Genomic DNA, 21,921 nt, shown 5'->3' with positions numbered 1-21,921 from the left:
GGGCCCGCTAGTTAACGTAGATAGTCCAAGTGCCGCTAGTTAATCTACATAGTCCAAGGGCCCGCTAGTTAACCTACATAGTCCAAGTACCCGCTAGTTAACCTAGATCGTCCAAGTGCACGCTAGTTAACCTACATAGTCCAAGGGCCCGCTAGTTAACCTACATAGTCCATGGGCCCGCTAGTTAACCTATATCGTCCAAGGGCCCGCTAGTTAACCTAAATCGTCCAAGGTCCCGCTAGTTAACCTAGATAGTCCAAGAGCCCGCTAGTTATCCTACATAGTCCAAGTGCCCGCTAGGTAACCAATATAGTCCAAATGCCCGCTAGTTAACCTAGATAGATCAAGTGCTCGCTAGTTAACCTAGATAGTCCAAGCGCCTGCTAGTTAACCTAGATAGACCAAGTGCCCGCTAGGGAACCAATCGAGTCCACGTGCCCGATAGGGAACCTACATAGTCCAAGTGCCCGCTAGTTAACATAGATAGTCCAAGTGCCCGCTAGGTAACGTACATAGTCCAAGTGCCCGCTAGGTAACGTAGATAGCCCAAGTGCCCGCTAGGGCACGTACATAGTCCAAGTGTCCGCTAGGTAACCTAGATAGTCCAAGTGCCCACTAGTTAACCTACATAATCCAAGTGCCTGCTAGGTAACCTACATAGTCCAAGTGCCCACAAGTTAACCTACATAGTCCAGGTTCCCCCTAGGTAACCTAGATAGTCCAAGGGCCCAGTAGGTAACCTACATTGTCCTAGTGCCCCCGAGTTAACCTACATCCACCAAGTGCCCGATAGGGAACCTACATAGTCCAAGTGCCCGCTAGGTAACCTACATAGTCCAAATGCCCGCTAGTTAACCTACATAGTCCAAGTGCCCGCTTGGGAACCTACATAATCCAAGTGCCCGCTAGAGAACGTAGATAGTTCAAGTGCCAGCTAGGTAACCTAGATAGTCCAAGTGCCCGCTAGGTAACCTACAAAGTCTAAGTGCCCCTAGGTAATCTATATAGTCCAAATGCCCGCTAGGGAGCCTACATAGTCCAAGTGCCCGTTAATTAACCTAGAAAGTCCAAGTGCCCGCTTGGTAACCTAGATAGTCCAACATCCCACTAGGTAACCTACATACTCCAAGAACCCGCTAGGTAAACTAGATAGTCCAAGTGCCCGCTAGGTAACTTACATAGTCCAAGTGCCCGCTAGGTAACCTAGATAGTCCAAGTGCCCGTTCGTTAACCTAGATAGTCCAATTGCCCGCTAGGTAACCTAGATTGTCCAAGTGTCTGCTAGGTTACCTACATAGTCCAAGTGCCCGCTAGTTAACCTAGATTGTCCAAGTGCTGCTAGGTAACCTACATAGTCCAAGTGTCCCCTAGTTAACCTACATAGTCCAAGTGCCCGCTAGTTAACATAGATAGTCCAAGTGCCCGCTAGGGAACGTACATAGTCCAAGTGCCCGCTAGGTAACTTAGATGGTGCATGTGCCCGGTAATTAACCTACATAGTCCAAGTGCCCGCTAGGTAACCTAGATAGTCCAAGGGCCCGCTAGTTAACCTACATAGTCCAAGTGCCCGCTAGTTAACTTACATAGTTCAAGTGTCTGTAGGGAACATACAGAGTCCAAGTGCCCCCTAGGGAACCTATGTAGTTCAAGTGCCCGCTAGGGAATCTACATAGTCCTAGGGGCTGCTCGTTAACGTAGATTGTCCAAGTGCCGCTAGTTAATCTACACTGTTCAAGGGCCCGCTAGTTAACCTACGTAGTCCAAGTGCCCGCTAGGGAACCTAGATAGTCCAAGTGCCCGCTCTGGAACCTACATAGTCCAAGTGCCCGCTCTGGAACATACATAGTCCTAGAGCCCGCTAGGGAATCTACATAGTCCAAGGGCCCGCTAGTTAACCTACATAGTCCAAGTACCCGCTAGTTAACCTAGATCGTCCAAGTACACGCTAGTTAACCTACATAGTCCAAGGGCCCGCTAGTTAACCTACATAGTCCAAGGGTCCGCTGGTTAACCTATATCGTCCAAGGGCCCGCTAGTTAACCTACATCGTCCATGGGCCCGCTAGTTAACCTAGATAGTCCAAGAGCCCTCTAGTTAACCTACATAGTCCAAGTGCCCGCTAGGTAACCTAGACAGTTCAAGTGACCACTAGGTTACCTACATAGTCCAAGTGCCCGTTCGTTAACCTACATAGTCCAAGTGCCCGCTAGGTAACCAATATAGTCCAAATGCCCGTTAGGGACCCTAATAGTCCAAATGCCCGCTAGTTAACCTAGATAGATCAAGTGCTCGCTAGTTAACCTAGATAGTCCAAGTGCCCGCTAGTTAACCTAGATAGACCAAGTGCCCGCTAGGGAACCAATCTAGTCCACGTTCCCGATAGGGAACCTACATAGTCCAAGTGCCCGCTAGTTAACATAGATAGTCAAAGTGCCCGCTAGGAAACGTAGATAGTCCAAGTGTCCGCTAGGGAACGTACATAGTCCAAGTGCCCGCTAGGTAACCTAGATAGTCCAAGTGCCCACTAGTTAACCTACATAATCCAAGTGCCTACTAGGTAACCTAGATAGTCCAAGTGCCCACTAGTTAACCTACATAGTCCAGGTTCCCCCTAGGTAACCTACATAGTCCAAGGGCCCAGTAGGTAGTCTACATTGTCCTAGTGCCCCCGAGTTAACCTACTTCCTCCAAGTGTCCGATAGGGAACCTACATAGTCCAAGTGCCCGCTAGGTAACCTACATAGTCCAAATGCCCGCTAGTTAACCTACATAGTCCAAGTGCCCGCTTGGGAACCTACATAATCCAAGTGCCCGCTAGGGAACCTACATAGTCCAACTGCTCGTTAGGTAACCTACATAGTCCAAATGCCCGCTAGGGAACCCACATAGTCCAAGTGCCCGCTAGGGAACTTACATAGTCCAAGGACCCCGCTAGGGAACCTACATAGTCCAAGTGCCCGTTAGGTAACCTAGATAGTCCAACAGCCCGCTAGGTAACCTACATATTCCAAGAACCCGCTAGGTAACGTAGATAGTTCAAGTGCCAGCAAGGTAAGCTAGATAGTCCAAGTGCCCGCTAGGTAACCTACAAAGTCTAAGTGCCCCTAGGTAATCTATATAGTCCAAATGCCCGCTAGGGAGCCTACATAGTCCAAATGCCCGTTAGGTAACCTAGATAGTCCAAGGGCCCGCTAGGTAACCTACATAGTCCTAGTGACCCCTAGTTAACCTACATTCTCCAAGTACCCAATAGGGAACCTACATAGTCCAAATGACCGTTAGTTAACCTAGAAAGTCCAAGTGCCCGCTTGGTAACCTAGATAGTCCAACATCACACTAGGTAACCTACATACTCCAAGAACCCGCTAGGTAACGTAGATAGTTCAAGTACCATCTAGGTAACCTAGATAGTCCAAGTGCCCGCTAAGTAACCTACAGAGTCTAAGTGCCCGCTAGCTTATCTATATAGTCCAAATGCCCGCTAGGGAACCTACATAATCCAAGTGCCCACTAGGTAACCCAGATAATCCAAGTGCCCGCTAGTTAACCTATATCGTCCAAGTGCCCGCTAGTTAACCTACATAATGCAAGAGCCCGCTAGTTAACCTAGATCATGCAAGTGTCCGCTAGTTAACCTACATAGTTCAAGTGCCACTTAGCTAACCTAGATAGTCCAAGGGCCCGCTAGTTGACCTACATAGTCCAAGTGCCCGCTAGGGAACATTCATAGTCAAGCGCCTGCTAGTCAACCTAGATAGTCCTAGTGCCCGTTAGTTAACCTAGATAGTCCAAGTGCCCACTAGGGGACGTACTTAGTCCAAGTGCCCGTTAGCTAACCTAGATAGTCCAAGTGCCCGCTGGTTAACATTGATCATCCAAGTGCCCGCTATTTATCCTAGATAGTCCAAGTGCACGCTAGTTAACCTAGATAGTCCAAGTGCCCTCTAGTTAACCTAGATCGTTCAAGTGCCCGCTAGTTAACCTACATAGACCAAGGACCCGCTAGTTGACCTAGATAGTCCAAGTGCCCGCTAGTTAACCTAGATAGTCCAAGTGCCCGCTAGGTAACCTAAGTAGTCCAAATGTCCAATAGGGATCCTACATAGTCCAAGTGCCCGCTAGGTAACCTGCATAGTCCAAGTGCCCGTTCGTTAACCTAGATAGTCCAAGTGCCCGCTAGGTAACTTAGAATGTCCAAGTGCCCGCTAGGTTACCTATATAGTCCAAATGTCTGTTCGTTAACCTAGATAGTCCAAGTGCCAGCTAGGAAACCTATATAGTCCAAGGGCCCGCTAGGTAACCTAGAGTCCAAGTACTCGCTAGTTAACCTACATAGTCCATGTGCCTGCTAGGTAAACTAGATAGTTCAAGTGCCCGCTAAGGAAGCTACATTGTCCAAGTGCACGCTAGTTAACCAAGATAGTCCAAGTGCCCGCTAGGTAACCTACATAGTGCAAGTGTCCCCTAGTTAACCTACATAGTCCAAGTGCCCGCTAGTTAACATAGATAGTCCAAGTGCCCGCTAGGGAACGTACATAGTCTCAGTGCCCGCTAGGTAACCTAGATAGTGCAAGTGCCCTGTAGTTAACCTACGTAGTCCAAGTGCCCTCTAGGTAACCTAGATAGTCCAAGGGCCCGCTAGTTAGCCTACATAATCCAAGTGCCTGGTGGTTAACTTACATAGTTCAAGTGTCCATAGGGAACATACATAGTCCAAGTGCCCGCTTGGGAACCTACATAGTCCAAGTGCCCGTTAGGTAACCTAGATAGTCCAAATGCCCGCTAGGGAACACACATAGTCCAAGTGCCCGCTAGGGAATTTACATAGTCCAAAGGCCCGCTAGGGAACCTACATAGTCCAAGTGCCCGTTAGTTAACCTAGATAGTACAAGTGCCCGCTAGGTAACCTAGATAGTCAAACAGCCCGCTAGGTAACCTAGATAGTCCAAGGGCCCGCTAGTTAACCTACATAGTCCAAGTGCCTGGTAGTTAACTTACATAGTTCAAGTGTCCGTAGGGAACATACATAGTCGAAGTGCCCGCTAGGGAACCTATATAGTCCAAGTGCCCGTTAGGGAACTTACATAGTCCAAGGGCCCGCTAGGGAACCCACATAGTCCAAGTGCCCGTTAGGGAACTTACATAGTCCAAGTGCCCGCTAGGTAACCTAGATAGTCAAACAGCCCGCTAGGTAACCTAGATAGTCCAAGTGCCCGCTAGGTAACCTAAGTAGTCCAAATGTCCGATAAGGATTCTACATAGTCCAAGTGCCCGCTAGGTAACATACATAGGCCAAGTGCCCGTTCGTTAACCTAGATAGTCCAAGTGCCCGCTAGGTAACCTATACTGTTGAAGTGACCGCTAGGTAACCTAGATAGTGCAAGTGCCCGCTAGGTAACCTACATAGTCCAAGTGCCCGCTATGTAACCTAGATAGTCAAAGTGCCCGTTAGGTAACCTATATAGTCCATGTGCCCGCTAGGTAACTTACATTGTCCAAGTTCCCGCTAGGTAACCTAGATAGTCCTAGTGCCTATTACCTAACCTAGATAGTCCAAGTGCCCGGTAAGCAACCTACATAGACCAAGTGCCCGTTCGTTAACCTAGAAGTCCAAGTGCCCGTTCGTTATCCTAGATAGTCCAAGTGCCCGCTAGGTAACCTATATAGTCCAAGTGCCCGCTAGGTAAACTATATAGTCCAAGTGCCCGCTATGTAACCTAGATAGTCCAAGTGCCTGGTAGTTAACTTACATAGTTCAAGTGTCCGTAGGGAACATACATAGTCCAAGTGCCCGCTAGGGAACTTATATAGTCCAACTGCCCGTTAGGTAACCTAGATAGTCCAAATGCCCGCAAGGGAACCCACATAGTCCAAGTGCCCACTAGGGAACTTACATAGTCCAAGGGCCCGCTAGGGAACCTACATAGTACAAGTGCCCGTTAGTTAACCTAGATAGTCCAAGTGCCCGCTTGGTAACCTAGATAGTCCAACAGCCCGCTAAGTAACCTACATACTCCAAGAACCCGCTAGGTAACCTAGATAGTCCAACTGCCCGCTAGGTAACCTACAGAGTCTAAGTTCCCGCTAGGTTATCTATATAGTCCAAATGCCCGCTAGGGAACCCACATAGTCCAAGTGCCCGCTAGGTAACCTAGATAATCCAAGTGTCCGCTAGTTAACCTAGATCGTCCAAGTGCCCGCTAGTTAACCTACATAGTCAATGGGCCCGCTAGTTTACCTACATAGTGCAAGAGCCCGCTAGTTAACCTAGATCGTGCAAGTGACCGCTAGTTAACCTACATAGTCCAAGTTCCAGTTAGCTAACCTAGATAGTCCAAGAGCACGCTAGTTGACCTACATAGTCCAAGTGCCCGCTAGGTAACCTAGATAATCCAATTGCCCGCTAGGGAACATTCATATTCCAAGTGCTAGCTAGGTAACCTGGATAGTCCAAGTGCCCGCTAGTTAACCTAGATAGTCCTAGTGCCCGTTAGTTATTCTAGATAGTCCATGTGCCCACTAGGGGACGTACTTAGTCCAAGTGCCCGTTCGCTAACCTAGATGGTCCAAGTGCCCGCTAGTTAACATTGATCATCCAAGTGCCCTCTAGTTAACCTAGATCATCCAAGTGCCCGCTAGTTAACCTACATAGTCCAAGGACCCGCTAGTTGACCTACGTGTTCCAAGATCCGCTGGTTAACCTAGATAGTCCAAGTGCTCGCTAGTTAACCTACATAGTACCTCGGCCCGCTAGTTGACCTAGATAGTCCAAGTGCCCTCTAGTTAACCTAGGTAGTCCAAGTGCCCGCTAGGTAACCTAAGTAGTCCAAATGTCCGATACGGATCCTACATAGTGCACATACCCGCTAGGTAACCTACATAGTCCAAGTGCCCGTTCGTTAACCTAGATAGTCCAAGTGCCCGCTAGGTAACCTAGACTGTGGAAATGACCGCTAGGTAACCTAGATAGTCCAAGTGCCCGCTAGGTAACCTACATAGTCCAAGTGCCCGCTATGTACCCTAGATAGTCAAAGTGCCCGTTAGGTAACCTAGATAGTCCAAGTGCCCGCTAGGTAACTTACATTGTCCAAGTTCCCGCTAGGTAACCTAGATAGTCCAAGTTCCCATTACCTAACCTAGATAGTCCAAGTGCCCGGTTAGCAACCTACATAGACCAAGTGCCCGTTCGTTAACCTAGAAGTCTAAGTGCCCGTTCGTTAACCTAGAGAGTCCAAGTGCCGACTAGGTAACCTACATAGTCCAAGTGCCCGCTAGGTAACCTAGATAGTCCAAGGCCCCGCTAATTAACCTAGATAGTCCACGTGCCCGCTAGTTAACCTACACACCAAGTGCCCGCTAGGTAACCTAGATAGTCCAAGGGCACGCTAGTTAACCTACATAGTCCCAGTGCCCGCTAAGTAACCTATATAGTCCAAGTGCACGCTAGTAAACCTAGATAGTCCAAGTGCCCGCTAGTGACCTAGATAGTCCAAGTGCCTGCTAGGTAACCTACATAGTGCAAGTGTCCGCTAGTTAACCTACATATTCCAAGTGCCCGCTAGTTAACCTACATAGTCAATGGCCTGCTAGTTAACCTACATAGTGCAAGAGCCCGCTAGTTAACCTAGATCGTGCAAATGTCCGCTAGTTAACCTACATAGTCCAAGTGCCAGTTAGCTAACCTAGATAGTCCAAGGGCCCGCTAGTTGACCTACATAGTCCAAGTGCCCGCTAGGTAACCTAGATAATCCAATTGCCCGCTAGGGAACATTCATAGTCCAAGTGCCAGCTAGGTAACCTAGATAGTTCAAGTGCCCGCTAGTTAACATAGATAGTCCTAGTGCCCGTTAGTTAATCTAGATAGTCCATGTGCCCACTAGGGGACTTACTTAGTCCAAGTGCCCGTTAGCTAACCTAGATTGTCCAAGTGCCCGCTAGTTAACATTGATCATCCAAGTGCCCTCTAGTTAACCTAGATCGTCCAAGTTCCCGCTAGTTAACCTACATAGTCCAAGGGCCCGCTGGTTGACCTACGTAGTCCAAGGTCCGCTAGTTAACCTAGATAGTCCAAGTGCTCGCTAGTTAACCTACATAGTACCTGGGCCCGCTAGTTGACCTAGATAGTCCAAGTGCCCTCTAGTTAACCTAGATAGTCCAAGTGCCCGCTAGGTAACCTAAGTAGTCCAAATGTCCGATAGGGATTCTACATAGTCCAAGTGCCCGCTAGGTAACATACATAGGCCAAGTGCCCGTTCGTTAACCTAGATAGTCCAAGTGCCCGCAAGGTAACCTAGACTGTCGAAGTGACCGCTAGGTAACCTAGATAGTCCAAGTGCCCGCTAGGTAACCTACATAGTCCAAGTGCCCGCTATGTAACCTAGATAGTCAAAGTGCCCGTTAGGTAACCAAGATAGTCCATGTGCCCGCTAGGTAACTTACATTGTCCAAGTTCCCGCTAGGTAACCTAGATAGTCCAAGTTCCCATTACCTAACCTAGATAGTCCAAGTGCCCGGTAAGCAACCTACATAGACCTAGTGCCCGTTCGTTAACCTAGAAGTCCAAGTGCCCGTTCGTTAACCTAGATAGTCCAAGTGCCCACAAGGTAACCTACATAGTCCAAGTGCCCGCTAGGTAACCTATATAGTCCAAGTGCCCGCTAGGTAACCTAGATGGTCCAATGGCCCGCTAGTTAACCTACATTCTCCAATTGCCCGATAGGGAACCTACAGAGTTCAAGTCCCCGTTAGTTAACCTAGAAAGTCCAAGTGCCTGATGGTAACCTAGACTGTCCAATTGTCCGCTAGGTTACCTTCATAGTCCAAGTGTACGTTCGTTAACCTAGATAGTCCACGTGCCCGCTAGGTAACCTACATAGTCCAAGGGTCCGCTAGGTAACCTATATAGTCCAAGTGCCCGTTAGTTAACCTACATAGTCCAAGTGCCCGCTAGGGAACATTCATAGTCCAAGTGCCCGCTAGTTAACCTAGATAGTCCTAGTGCCTGTTAGTTAACCTAGATAGTCCAAGTGCCCACTAGGGGACGTACTTAGTCCAAGTGCCCGTTAGCTAACCTAGATAGTCCAAGTGCCCGCTGGTTAACATTGATCATCCAAGTGCCCGCTATTTATCCTAGATAGTCCAAGTGCACGCTAGTTAACCTAGATAGTCCAAGTGCCCTCTAGTTAACTTAGATCGTTCAAGTGCCCGCTAGTTAACCTACATAGACCAAGGACCCGCTAGTTGACCTAGATAGTCCAAGTGCCCGCTAGTTAACCTAGATAGTCCAAGTGCCCGCTAGGTTACCTAAGTAGTCCAAATGTCCGATAGGGATCCTACATAGTCCAAGTGCCCGCTAGGTAACCTGCATAGTCCAAGTGCCCGTTCGTTAACCTAGATAGTCCATGTGCCCGCTAGGTAACCTAGACTGTCCAAGTGCCCGCTAGGTTACCTATATAGTCCAAGTGCCTGTTCGTTAACCTAGATAGTCCAAGTGCCGGCTAGGAAATCTACATAGTCCAAGGGCCTGCTAGGTAACCTAGATAGTCCAAGTGCCCTCTAGGTAACCTAGAGTCCAAGTACTCGCTAGTTAACCTACATAGTCCATGTGCCTGCTAGGTAAACTAGATAGTCCAATTGCCCGCTAAGGAAGCTACATAGTCCAAGTGCACGCTAGTTAACCAAGATAGTCCAAGTGTCCGCTAGGTAACCTACATAGTGCAAGTGTCCCCTAGTTAACCTACATAGTCCAAGTGCCCGCTAGTTAACATAGATAGTCCAAGTGCCCGCTAGGGAACGTTCATAGTCCAAGTGCCCGCCAGGTAACCTAGATAGTGCAAGTGCCCTGTAGTTAACCTACGTAGTCCAAGTGCCCTCTAGGTAACCTAGATAGTCCAAGGGCCCGCTAGTTAACCTATATAATCCAAGTGCCTGGTGGTTAACTTACATAGTTCAAGTGTCCATAGGGAACATACATAGTCCAAGTGCCCGCTTGGGAACCTACATAGTCCAAGTGCCCGTTAGGTAACCCAGATAGTCCAAATGCCAGCTAGAGAACACACATAGTCCAAGTGCCCGCTAGGGAACTTACATAGTCCAAGGGCCCGCTAGGTAACCTAGATAGTCAAACAGCCCGCTAGGTAACCTAGATAGTCCAAGGGCCCGCTAGTTAACCTACATAGTCCAAGTGCCTGGTAGTTAATTTACATAGTTCAAGTGTCCGTAGGGAACATACATAGTCCAAGTGCCCGCTAGGGAACCTCTATATTCCAAGTGCCCATTAGGTAACCTAGATAGTCCAAATGCCCGCTAGGGAACACACATAGTCCAAGTGCCCGCTGGGGAACTTATATAGTCCAAGGGCCCGCTAGGGAACCTACATAGTCCAAGTGCCCGTTAGTTAACCTACATAGTCCAAGTGCCCGCTAGTTAACCTACATAATGCAAGAGCCCGCTAGTTAACCTAGATCGTGCAAGTGTCCGCTAGTTTACCTACATAGTTCAAGTGCCACTTAGCTAACCTAGATAGTATAAGGGCCCGCTAGTTGACCTACATAGTCCAAGTCCCCGCTAGGTAACCTAGATAATCCAAGTGCCCGCTAGGCAACATTCATAGTCCAAGTGCCCGCTAGTTAACCTAGATAGTCCTAGTGCCCGTTAGTTAACCTAGATAGTCCAAGTGCCCACTAGGGGACGTACTTAGTCCAAGTGCTCGTTAGCTAACCTAGATAGTCCAAGTGCCCGCTGGTTAACATTGATCATCCAAGTGCCCGCTATTTATCCTAGATAGTCCAAATGCACGCTAGTTATCCTAGATAGTCCAAGTGCCCTCTAGTTAACTTAGATCATTCAAGTGCCCGCTAGTTAACCTACATAGACCAAGGGCCCGCTATTGACCTAGATAGTCCAAGTGCCTGCTAGTTAACCTAGATAATCCAAGTGCCCGCTAGGTAACCTAAGTAGTCCAAATGTCCGATAGGGATCCTACATAGTCCAAGTGCCCGCTAGGTAACCTGCATAGTCCAAGTGCCCGTTCGTTAACCTAGATAGTCCAAGTGCCCGCTAGGTAACCTAGAATGTCCAAGTGCCCGCTAGGTTACCTATATAGTCCAAGTGCCTGTTCGTTAACCTAGATAGTGCAAGTGCCCGCTAGGAAACCTACATAGTCCAAGGGCCCGCTAGGTAACCTAGATAGTCCAAGTGCCCTCTAGGTAACCTAGAGTCCAAGTACTCGCTAGTTAACCTACATAGTCCATGTGCCTGCTAGGTAAACTAGATAGTCCAAGTGCCCGCTAAGGAAGCTACATAGTCCAAGTGCACGCTAGTTAACCAAGATAGTCCAAGTGCCCGCTAGGTAACCTACATAGTGCAAGTGTCCCCTAGATAACCTACATAGTCCAAGTGCCCGCTAGTTAACATAGATTGTCCAAGTGCCCGCTAGGGAACGTACATAGTCCAAGTGCCCGCCAGGTAACCTAGATAGTGCAAGTGCCCTGTAGTTAACCTACGTAGTCCAAGTGCCCTCTAGGTAACCTAGATAGTCCAAGGGCCCGCTAGTTAACCTACGTAGTCCAAGTGCCTGGTAGTTAACTTACATAGTTCAAGTGTCCGTAGGGAACATACATAGTCCAAGTGCCCGCTAGGGAACCTATATAGTCCAAGTGCCCGTTAGGTAACCTAGATAGTCCAAATGCCCGCTAGGGAACACACATAGTCCAAGTGCCCGCTAGGGAACCTACATAGTCCAAGTGCCCTTTAGTTAACCTAGATAATCCAAGTGCCCGCTTGATAACCTAGATAGTCGAACAGCCCGCTAAGTAACCTACATTCTCCAAGAACCCGCTAGGTAACGTAGATAGTTCAAGTGCCAGCTAGGTAACCTAGATAGTCCAAGTGCCCGCTATGTAACCTACAGAGTCTAAGTTCCCGCGAGGTTATCTATATAGTCCAAATGCCCGCTAGGGAACCTACATAGTCCAAGTGCCCGCTAGGTAACCTAGATAATCCAAGTGTCCGCTAGTTAACCTATATCGTCCCAGTGCCCGCTAGTTAACATAGATCGTCCAAGTGCCCGCTAGTTTACCTACATAGTGCAAGAGCCCGCTAGTTAACCTAGATCGTGCAAGTGACTGCTAGTTAACCTACATAGTACCTGGGCCCGCTAGTTGACCTAGATAGTCCAAGTGCCCTCTAGTTAACCTAGATAGTCCAAGTGCCCGCTAGGTAACCTAAGTAGTCCAAATGTCCGATACGGATCCTACATAGTCCAAGTGCCCGCTAGGTAACCTACATAGTCCAAGTGCCCGTTCGTTAACCTAGATAGTCCAAGTGCCTGCTAGGTAACCTAGACTGTGGAAGTGACCGCTAGGTAACCTAGATAGTCCAAGTGCCCGCTAGGTAACCTACATAGTCCAAGTGCCCGCTATGTAACCTAGATAGTCAAAGTGCCCGTTAGGTAACCTAGATAGTCCAAGTGCCCGCTAGGTAACTTACATTGTCCAAGTTCCTGCTAGGTAACCTAGATAGTCCAAGTTCCCATTACCTAACCTAGATAGTCCAAGTGCCCGGTAAGCAACCTACATAGACCAAGTGACCGTTCGTTAACCTAGAAGTCTAAGTGCCCGTTCGTTAACCTAGAGAGTCCAAGTGCCCACTAGGTAACCTACATAGTCCAAGTGCCCGCTAGGTAACCTATATAGTCCTAGTGCCCGCTAAGTAAACTAGATAGTCCAAGGGCCCGCTAGTTAACCTAGATAGTCCAAGTGCCCGCTAGGTAAACTAGATAGTCCAAGGGCCCGCTAGGTAACCTAGATAGTCCAAGTGCCCGCTAAGGAACCTACATAGTCCAAGTGCACGCTAGTAAACCTAGATAGTCCAAGTGTCCGCTAGTGACCTAGATAGTCCAAGTGCCCACTAGTTAACCTAGATAGTCCAAGTGCCTGCTAGGTAACCTACATAGTGCAAGTGTCCGCTAGTTAACCTACATATTCCAAGTGCCCGCTAGTTAACATAGATAGTCCAAGTGCCCGGTAGGGAACATACATAGTCCAAGTGCCCGCTAGTTAACCTACATAGTCAATGGGCTCGCTAGTTAACCTACATAGTGCAAGAGCCCTCTAGTTAACCTAGATCGTGCAAATGTCCGCTAGTTAACCTACATAGTCCAAGTGCCAGTTAACTAACCTAGATAGTCCAAGGGCCCGCTAGTTGACCTACATAGTCCAAGTGCCCGCTAGGTAACCTAGATAATCCAATTGCCCGCTAGGGAACATTCATAGTCCTAGTGCCAGCTAGGTAACCTAGATAGTCCAAGTGCCCGCTGGTTAACATAGATAGTCCTAGTGCCCGTTAGTTAATCTAGATAGTCCATGTGCCCACTAGGGGACTTACTTAGTCCAAGTGCCCGTTAGCTAACCTAGATAGTCCAAGTGCCCGCTAGTTAACATTGATCATCCAAGTGCCCTCTAGTTAACCTAGATCGTCCAAGTTCCCGCTAGTTAACCTACATAGTCCAAGGGCCCGCTGGTTGACCTACGTAGTCCAAGGTCCGCTAGTTAACCTAGATAGTCCAAGTACTCGCTAGTTAACCTACATAGTACCTGGGCCCGCTAGTTGACCTAGATAGTCCAAGTGCCCTCTAGTTAACCTAGATAGTCCAAGTGCCCGCTAGGCAACCTAAGTAGTCCAAATGTCCGATACGGATCCTACATAGTCCAAGTGCCCGCTAGGTAACATACATAGGCCAAGTGCCCGTTCGTTAACCTAGATAGTCCAAGTGCCCGCAAAGTAACCTAGACTGTCGAAGTGACCGCTAGGTAACCTAGATAATCCAAGTGCCCGCTAGGTAACCTACATAGTCCAAGTGCCCGCTATGTAACCTAGATAGTCCATGTGCCCGCTAGGTAACTTACATTGTCCAAGTTCCCGCTAGGTAACCTAGATAGTCCAAGTGCCCATTACCTAACCTAGATAGTCCAAGTGCCCGGTAAGCAACCTACATAGACCAAGTGCCCGTTCGTTAACCTCGAAGTCCAAGTGCCCGTTCCTTAACCTAGATAGTCCAAGTGCACACTAGGTAACCTACATAGTCCAAGTGCCCGCTAGGTAACCTATATAGTCCAAGTGCCCGCTAGGTAAACTAGATAGTCCAAGGGCCCGCTAGTTAACCTACATTCTCCAAGTGCCCGATAGGGAACCTACAGAGTTTAAGTCCCCGTTAGTTAACCTAGAAAGTCCAAGTGCCCGATGGTAACCTAGACTGTCCAATTGTCCGCTAGGTTACCTACATAGTCCAAGTGTACCTTCGTTAACCTAGATAGTCCAAGTGCCCGCTAGGTAACCTACATAGTCCATGGGTCCGCTAGGTAACCTATATAGTCCAAGTGCCCGTTAGTTAACCTACATAGTCCAAGTGCCCGCTAAGAAACCTATATGGTCCAAGTGTCCGTTAGGCAACCTAGATAGTCCAAGTAACCGCTAGGTAAACTACATAGTCCAAGTTCCCGCTAGGTAACGTAGATAGTCCAAGTGCCCGTTACCTAACCTAGATAGTCCAATTGCCCGCTATGCAACATACATAGTCCAAGTGCCCGTTCGTTAACCTAGAAGTCCAAGAACTCGCTAGGTAACCTAGACTGTCCAAGTTCCCGCTAGGTTACCTACATAGTCCAAATGCCCGTTCGGTAACCTAGATAGTCCAAGGGCCCGCTAGGTAACCTACATAGTCCTAGTGCCCCCTAGTTAACCTACATTCTCCAAGTGCCCGATAGGGAACCTACATAGTCCAAGTGCCCGTTAGTTAACCTAGAAAGTCCAAGTGCCCGCTTGGTAACCTAGATAGTCCAACATCCCACTAGGTAACATACATACTCCAAGAACCCGCTAGGTAACGTAGATAGTTCAAGTACCATCTAGGTAACCTAGATAGTCCAAGTGCCCGCTAGGTAACCTACAGAGTCTAAGTGCCCGCTAGCTTATCTATATAGTCCAAATGCCCGCTAGGGAACCTACATAATCCAAGTGCCCGCTAGGTAACCGAGATAATCCAAGGGCCCGCTAGTTAACCTATATCGTCCAAGTGCCCGCTAGTTAACCTACATAATGCAAGAGCCCGCTATTTAGCCTAGATCGTGCAAGTGTCCGCTAGTTAACCTACATAGTTCAAGTGCCACTTAGCTAACCTAGCTAGTCCAAGGGTCCGCTAGTTGACCTACATAGTCCAAGTGCCCGCTAGGGAACATTCATAGTCCAAGTGCCCGCTAGTTAACCTAGATAGTCCTAGTGCCCGTTAGTTAACCTAGATAGTCCAAGTGCCCACTAGGGGACGTACTTAGTCCAAGTGCCCGTTAGCTAACCTAGATAGTCCAAGTGCCCGCTGGTTAACATTGATCATCCAAGTGCCCGCTATTTATCCTAGATAGTCCAAGTGCACGCTAGTTAACCTAGATAGTCCAAGTGCCCTCTAGTTAACTTAGATCGTTCAAGTGCCCGCTAGTTAACCTACATAGACCAAGGGCCCGCTAGTTGACCTAGATAGTCCAAGTGCCCGCTAGTTAACCTAGATAGTCCAAGTGCCCGCTAGGTAAACTAAGTAGTCCAAATGTCCGATAGGGATCCTACATAGTCCAAGTGCCCGCTAGGTAACCTGCATAGTCCAAGTGCCCGTTCGTTAACCTAGATAGTCCAAGTGCCCGCTAGGAAACCTACATAGTCCAAGGGCCTGCTAGGTAACCTAGATAGTCCAAGTGCCCTCTAGGTAACCTAGAGTCCAAGTACTCGCTAGTTAACCTACATAGTCCATGTGCCTGCTAGGTAAACTAGATAGTCCAAGTGCCCGCTAAGGAAGCTACATAGTCCAAATGCACGCTAGTTAACCAAGATAGTCCAAGTGTCCGCTAGGTAACCTACATAGTGCAAGTGTCCCCTAGTTAACCTACATAGTCCAAGTGCCCGCTAGTTAACATAGATAGTCCAAGTGCCCGCTAGGGAACGTTCATAGTCCAAGTGCCCGCCAGGTAACCTAGATAGTGCAAGTGCCCTGTAGTTAACCTACGTAGTCCAAGTGCCCTCTAGGTAACCTAGATAGTCCAAGGGCCCGCTAGTTAACCTACATAATCCAAGTGCCTGGTGGTTAACTTACATAGTTCAAGTGTCCATAGGGAACATACATAGTCCAAGTGCCCGCTTGGGAACCTACATAGTCCAAGTGCCCGTTAGGTAACCCAGATAGTCCAAATGCCAGCTAGAGAACACACATAGTCCAAGTGCCCGCTAGGGAACGTACATAGTCCAAGGGCCCACTAGGTAACCTAGATAGTCAAACAGCCCGCTAGGTAACCTAGATAGTCCAAGGGCCCGCTAGTTAACCTACATAGTCCAAGTGCCTGGTAGTTAATTTACATAGTTCAAGTGTCCGTAGGGAACATACATAGTCCAAGTGCCCGCTAGGGAACCTCTATATTCCAAGTGCCCATTAGGTAACCTAGATAGTCCAAATGCCCGCTAGGGAACACACATAGTCCAAGTGCCCGCTGGGGAACTTATATAGTCCAAGGGCCCGCTAGGGAACCTACATAGTCCAAGTGCCCGTTAGTTAACCTACATAGTCCAAGTGCCCGCTAGTTAACCTACATAATGCAAGAGCCCGCTAGTTAACCTAGATCGTGCAAGTGTCCGCTAGTTTACCTACATAGTTCAAGTGCCACTTAGCTAACCTAGATAGTATAAGGGCCCGCTAGTTGACCTACATAGTCCAAGTCCCCGCTAGGTAACCTAGATAATCCAAGTGCCCGCTAGGCAACATTCATAGTCCAAGTGCCCGCTAGTTAACCTAGATAGTCCTAGTGCCCGTTAGTTAACCTAGATAGTCCAAGTGCCCACTAGGGGACGTACTTAGTCCAAGTGCTCGTTAGCTAACCTAGATAGTCCAAGTGCCCGCTGGTTAACATTGATCATCCAAGTGCCCGCTATTTATCCTAGATAGTCCAAGTGCACGCTAGTTATCCTAGATAGTCCAAGTGCCCTCTAGTTAACTTAGATCATTCAAGTGCCCGCTAGTTAACCTACATAGACCAAGGGCCCGCTATTGACCTAGATAGTCCAAGTGCCTGCTAGTTAACCTAGATAATCCAAGTGCCCGCTAGGTAACCTAAGTAGTCCAAATGTCCGATAGGGATCCTACATAGTCCAAGTGCCCGCTAGGTAACCTGCATAGTCCAAGTGCCCGTTCGTTAACCTAGATAGTCCAAGTGCCCGCTAGGTAACCTAGAATGTCCAAGTGCCCGCTAGGTTACCTATATAGTCCAAGTGCCTGTTCGTTAACCTAGATAGTGCAAGTGCCCGCTAGGAAACCTACATAGTCCAAGGGCCCGCTAGGTAACCTAGATAGTCCAAGTGCCCTCTAGGTAACCTAGAGTCCAAGTACTCGCTAGTTAACCTACATAGTCCATGTGCCTGCTAGGTAAACTAGATAGTCCAAGTGCCCGCTAAGGAAGCTACATAGTCCAAGTGCACGCTAGTTAACCAAGATAGTCCAAGTGCCCGCTAGGTAACCTACATAGTGCAAGTGTCCCCTAGATAACCTACATAGTCCAAGTGCCCGCTAGTTAACATAGATAGTCCAAGTGCCCGCTAGGGAACGTTCATAGTCCAAGTGCCCGCCAGGTAACCTAGATAGTGCAAGTGCCCTGTAGTTAACCTACGTAGTCCAAGTGCCCTCTAGGTAACCTAGATAGTCCAAGGGCCCGCTAGTTAACCTACATAATCCAAGTGCCTGGTGGTTAACTTACATAGTTCAAGTGTCCATAGGGAACATACATAGTCCAAGTGCCCGCTTGGGAACCTACATAGTCCAAGTGCCCGTTAGTTAACCTAGATAGTCCAAGTGCCCGCTAGGTAACCTAGATAGTCAAACAGCCCGCTAGGTAACCTAGATAGTCCAAGGGCCCGCTAGTTAACCTACGTAGTCCAAGTGCCTGGTAGTTAACTTACATAGTTCAAGTGTCCGTAGGGAACATACATAGTCCAAGTGCCCGCTAGGGAACCTATATAGTCCAAGTGCCCGTTAGGTAACCTAGATAGTCCAAATGCCCGCTAGGGAACACACATAGTCCATGTGCCCGCTAGGGAACCTACATAGTCCAAGTGCCCTTTAGTTAACCTAGATAATCCAAGTGCCCGCTTGATAACCTAGATAGTCGAACAGCCCGCTAAGTAACCTACATTCTCCAAGAACCCGCTAGGTAACGTAGATAGTTAAAGTGCCAGCTAGGTAACCTAGATAGTCCAAGTGCCCGCTATGTAACCTACAGAGTCTAAGTTCCCGCGAGGTTATCTATATAGTCCAAATGCCCGCTAGGGAACCTACATAGTCCAAGTGCCCGCTAGGTAACCTAGATAATCCAAGTGTCCGCTAGTTAACCTATATCGTCCCAGTGCCCGCTAGTTAACATAGATCGTCCAAGTGCCCGCTAGTTTACCTACATAGTGCAAGAGCCCGCTAGTTAACCTAGATCGTGCAAGTGACCGCTAGTTAACCTACATAGTACCTGGGCCCGCTAGTTGACCTAGATAGTCCAAGTGCCCTCTAGTTAACCTAGATAGTCCAAGTGCCCGCTAGGTAACCTAAGTAGTCCAAATGTCCGATACGGATCCTACATAGTCCAAGTGCCCGCTAGGTAACCTACATAGTCCAAGTGCCCGTTCGTTAACCTAGATAGTCCAAGTGCCTGCTAGGTAACCTAGACTGTGGAAGTGACGGCTAGGTAACCTAGATAGTCCAAGTGCCCGCTAGGTAACCTACATAGTCCAAGTGCCCGCTATGTAACCTAGATAGTCAAAGTGCCCGTTAGGTAACCTAGATAGTCCAAGTGCCCGCTAGGTAACTTACATTGTCCAAGTTCCTGCTAGGTAACCTAGATAGTCCAAGTTCCCATTACCTAACCTAGATAGTCCAAGTGCCCGGTAAGCAACCTACATAGACCAAGTGACCGTTCGTTAACCTAGAAGTCTAAGTGCCCGTTCGTTAACCTAGAGAGTCCAAGTGCCCACTAGGTAACCTACATAGTCCAAGTGCCCGCTAGGTAACCTATATAGTCCTAGTGCCCGCTAGGTAAACTAGATAGTCCAAGGGCCCGCTAGGTAACCTAGATAGTCCAAGTGCCCGCTAAGGAACCTACATAGTCCAAGTGCACGCTAGTAAACCTAGATAGTCCAAGTGTCCGCTAGTGACCTAGATAGTCCAAGTGCCCACTAGTTAACCTAGATAGTCCAAGTGCCTGCTAGGTAACCTACATAGTGCAAGTGTCCGCTAGTTAACCTACATATTCCAAGTGCCCGCTAGTTAACATAGATAGTCCAAGTGCCCGGTAGGGAACATACATAGTCCAAGTGCCCGCTAGTTAACCTACATAGTCAATGGGCTCGCTAGTTAATCTACATAGTGCAAGAGCCCTCTAGTTAACCTAGATCGTGCAAATGTCCGCTAGTTAACCTACATAGTCCAAGTGCCAGTTAGCTAACCTAGATAGTCCAAGGGCCCGCTAGTTGACCTACATAGTCCAAGTGCCCGCTAGGTAACCTAGATAATCCAATTGCCCGCTAGGGAACATTCATAGTCCTAGTGCCAGCTAGGTAACCTAGATAGTCCAAGTGCCCGCTAGTTAACATAGATAGTCCTAGTGCCCGTTAGTTAATCTAGATAGTCCATGTGCCCACTAGGGGACTTACTTAGTCCAAGTGCCCGTTAGCTAACCTAGATAGTCCAAGTGCCCGCTAGTTAACATTGATCATCCAAGTGCCCTCTAGTTAACCTAGATCGTCCAAGTTCCCGCTAGTTAACCTACATAGTCCAAGGGCCCGCTAGTTGACCTACGTAGTCCAAGGTCCGCTAGTTAACCTAGATAGTCCAAGTACTCGCTAGTTAACCTACATAGTACCTGGGCCCGCTAGTTGACCTAGATAGTCCAAGTGCCCTCTAGTTAACCTAGATAGTCCAAGTGCCCGCTAGGCAACCTAAGTAGTCCAAATGTCCGATACGGATCCTACATAGTCCAAGTGCCCGCTAGGTAACATACATAGGCCAAGTGCCCGTTCGTTAACCTAGATAGTCCAAGTGCCCGCAAAGTAACCTAGACTGTCGAAGTGACCGCTAGGTAACCTAGATAATCCAAGTGCCCGCTAGGTAACCTACATAGTCCAAGTGCCCGCTATGTAACCTAGATAGTCAAAGTGCCCGTTAGTTAACCTAGATAGTCCAAGTGCCCACTAGGGGACGTACTTAGTCCAAGTGCCCGTTAGCTAACCTAGATAGTCCAAGTGCCCGCTGGTTAACATTGATCATCCAAGTGCCCGCTATTTATCCTAGATAGTCCAAGTGCACGCTAGTTAACCTAGATAGTCCAAGTGCCCTCTAGTTAACTTAGATCGTTCAAGTGCCCGCTAGTTAACCTACATAGACCAAGGGCCCGCTAGTTGACCTAGATAGTCCAAGTGCCCGCTAGTTAACCTAGATAGTCCAAGTGCCCGCTAGGTAAACTAAGTAGTCCAAATGTCCGATAGGGATCCTACATAGTCCAAGTGCCCACTAGGTAACCTGCATAGTCCAAGTGCCCGTTCGTTAACCTAGATAGTCCAAGTGCCCGCTAGGAAACCTACATAGTCCAAGGGCCTGCTAGGTAACCTAGATAGTCCAAGTGCCCTCTAGGTAACCTAGAGTCCAAGTACTCGCTAGTTAACCTACATAGTCCATGTGCCTGCTAGGTAAACTAGATAGTCCAAGTGCCCGCTAAGGAAGCTACATAGTCCAAATGCACGCTAGTTAACCAAGATAGTCCAAGTGTCCGCTAGGTAACCTACATAGTGCAAGTGTCCCCTAGTTAACCTACATAGTCCAAGTGCCCGCTAGTTAACATAGATAGTCCAAGTGCCCGCTAGGGAACGTTCATAGTCCAAGTGCCCGCCAGGTAACCTAGATAGTGCAAGTGCCCTGTAGTTAACCTACGTAGTCCAAGTGCCCTCTAGGTAACCTAGATAGTCCAAGGGCCCGCTAGTTAACCTATATAATCCAAGTGCCTGGTGGTTAACTTACATAGTTCAAGTGTCCATAGGGAACATACATAGTCCAAGTGCCCGCTTGGGAACCTACATAGTCCAAGTGCCCGTTAGGTAACCCAGATAGTCCAAATGCCAGCTAGAGAACACACATAGTCCAAGTGCCCGCTAGGGAACTTACATAGTCCAAGGGCCCACTAGGTAACCTAGATAGTCAAACAGCCCGCTAGGTAACCTAGATAGTCCAAGGGCCCGCTAGTTAACCTACATAGTCCAAGTGCCTGGTAGTTAATTTACATAGTTCAAGTGTCCGTAGGGAACATACATAGTCCAAGTGCCCGCTAGGGAACCTCTATATTCCAAGTGCCCATTAGGTAACCTAGATAGTCCAAATGCCCGCTAGGGAACACACATAGTCCAAGTGCCCGCTGGGGAACTTATATAGTCCAAGGGCCCGCTAGGGAACCTACATAGTCCAAGTGCCCGTTAGTTAACCTACATAGTCCAAGTGCCCGCTAGTTAACCTACATAATGCAAGAGCCCGCTAGTTAACCTAGATCGTGCAAGTGTCCGCTAGTTTACCTACATAGTTCAAGTGCCACTTAGCTAACCTAGATAGTATAAGGGCCCGCTAGTTGACCTACATAGTCCAAGTCCCCGCTAGGTAACCTAGATAATCCAAGTGCCCGCTAGGCAACATTCATAGTCCAAGTGCCCGCTAGTTAACCTAGATAGTCCTAGTGCCCGTTAGTTAACCTAGATAGTCCAAGTGCCCACTAGGGGACGTACTTAGTCCAAGTGCTCGTTAGCTAACCTAGATAGTCCAAGTGCCCGCTGGTTAACATTGATCATCCAAGTGCCCGCTATTTATCCTAG

Source organism: Tenrec ecaudatus, chromosome X (genome assembly GCF_050624435.1).
Source record: "Tenrec ecaudatus isolate mTenEca1 chromosome X, mTenEca1.hap1, whole genome shotgun sequence".
Lineage (NCBI taxonomy): Eukaryota > Metazoa > Chordata > Mammalia > Afrosoricida > Tenrecidae > Tenrec > Tenrec ecaudatus.
The sequence above is the reverse complement of the archived record's forward strand: the minus strand, read 5'-3'. Positions refer to the sequence as shown.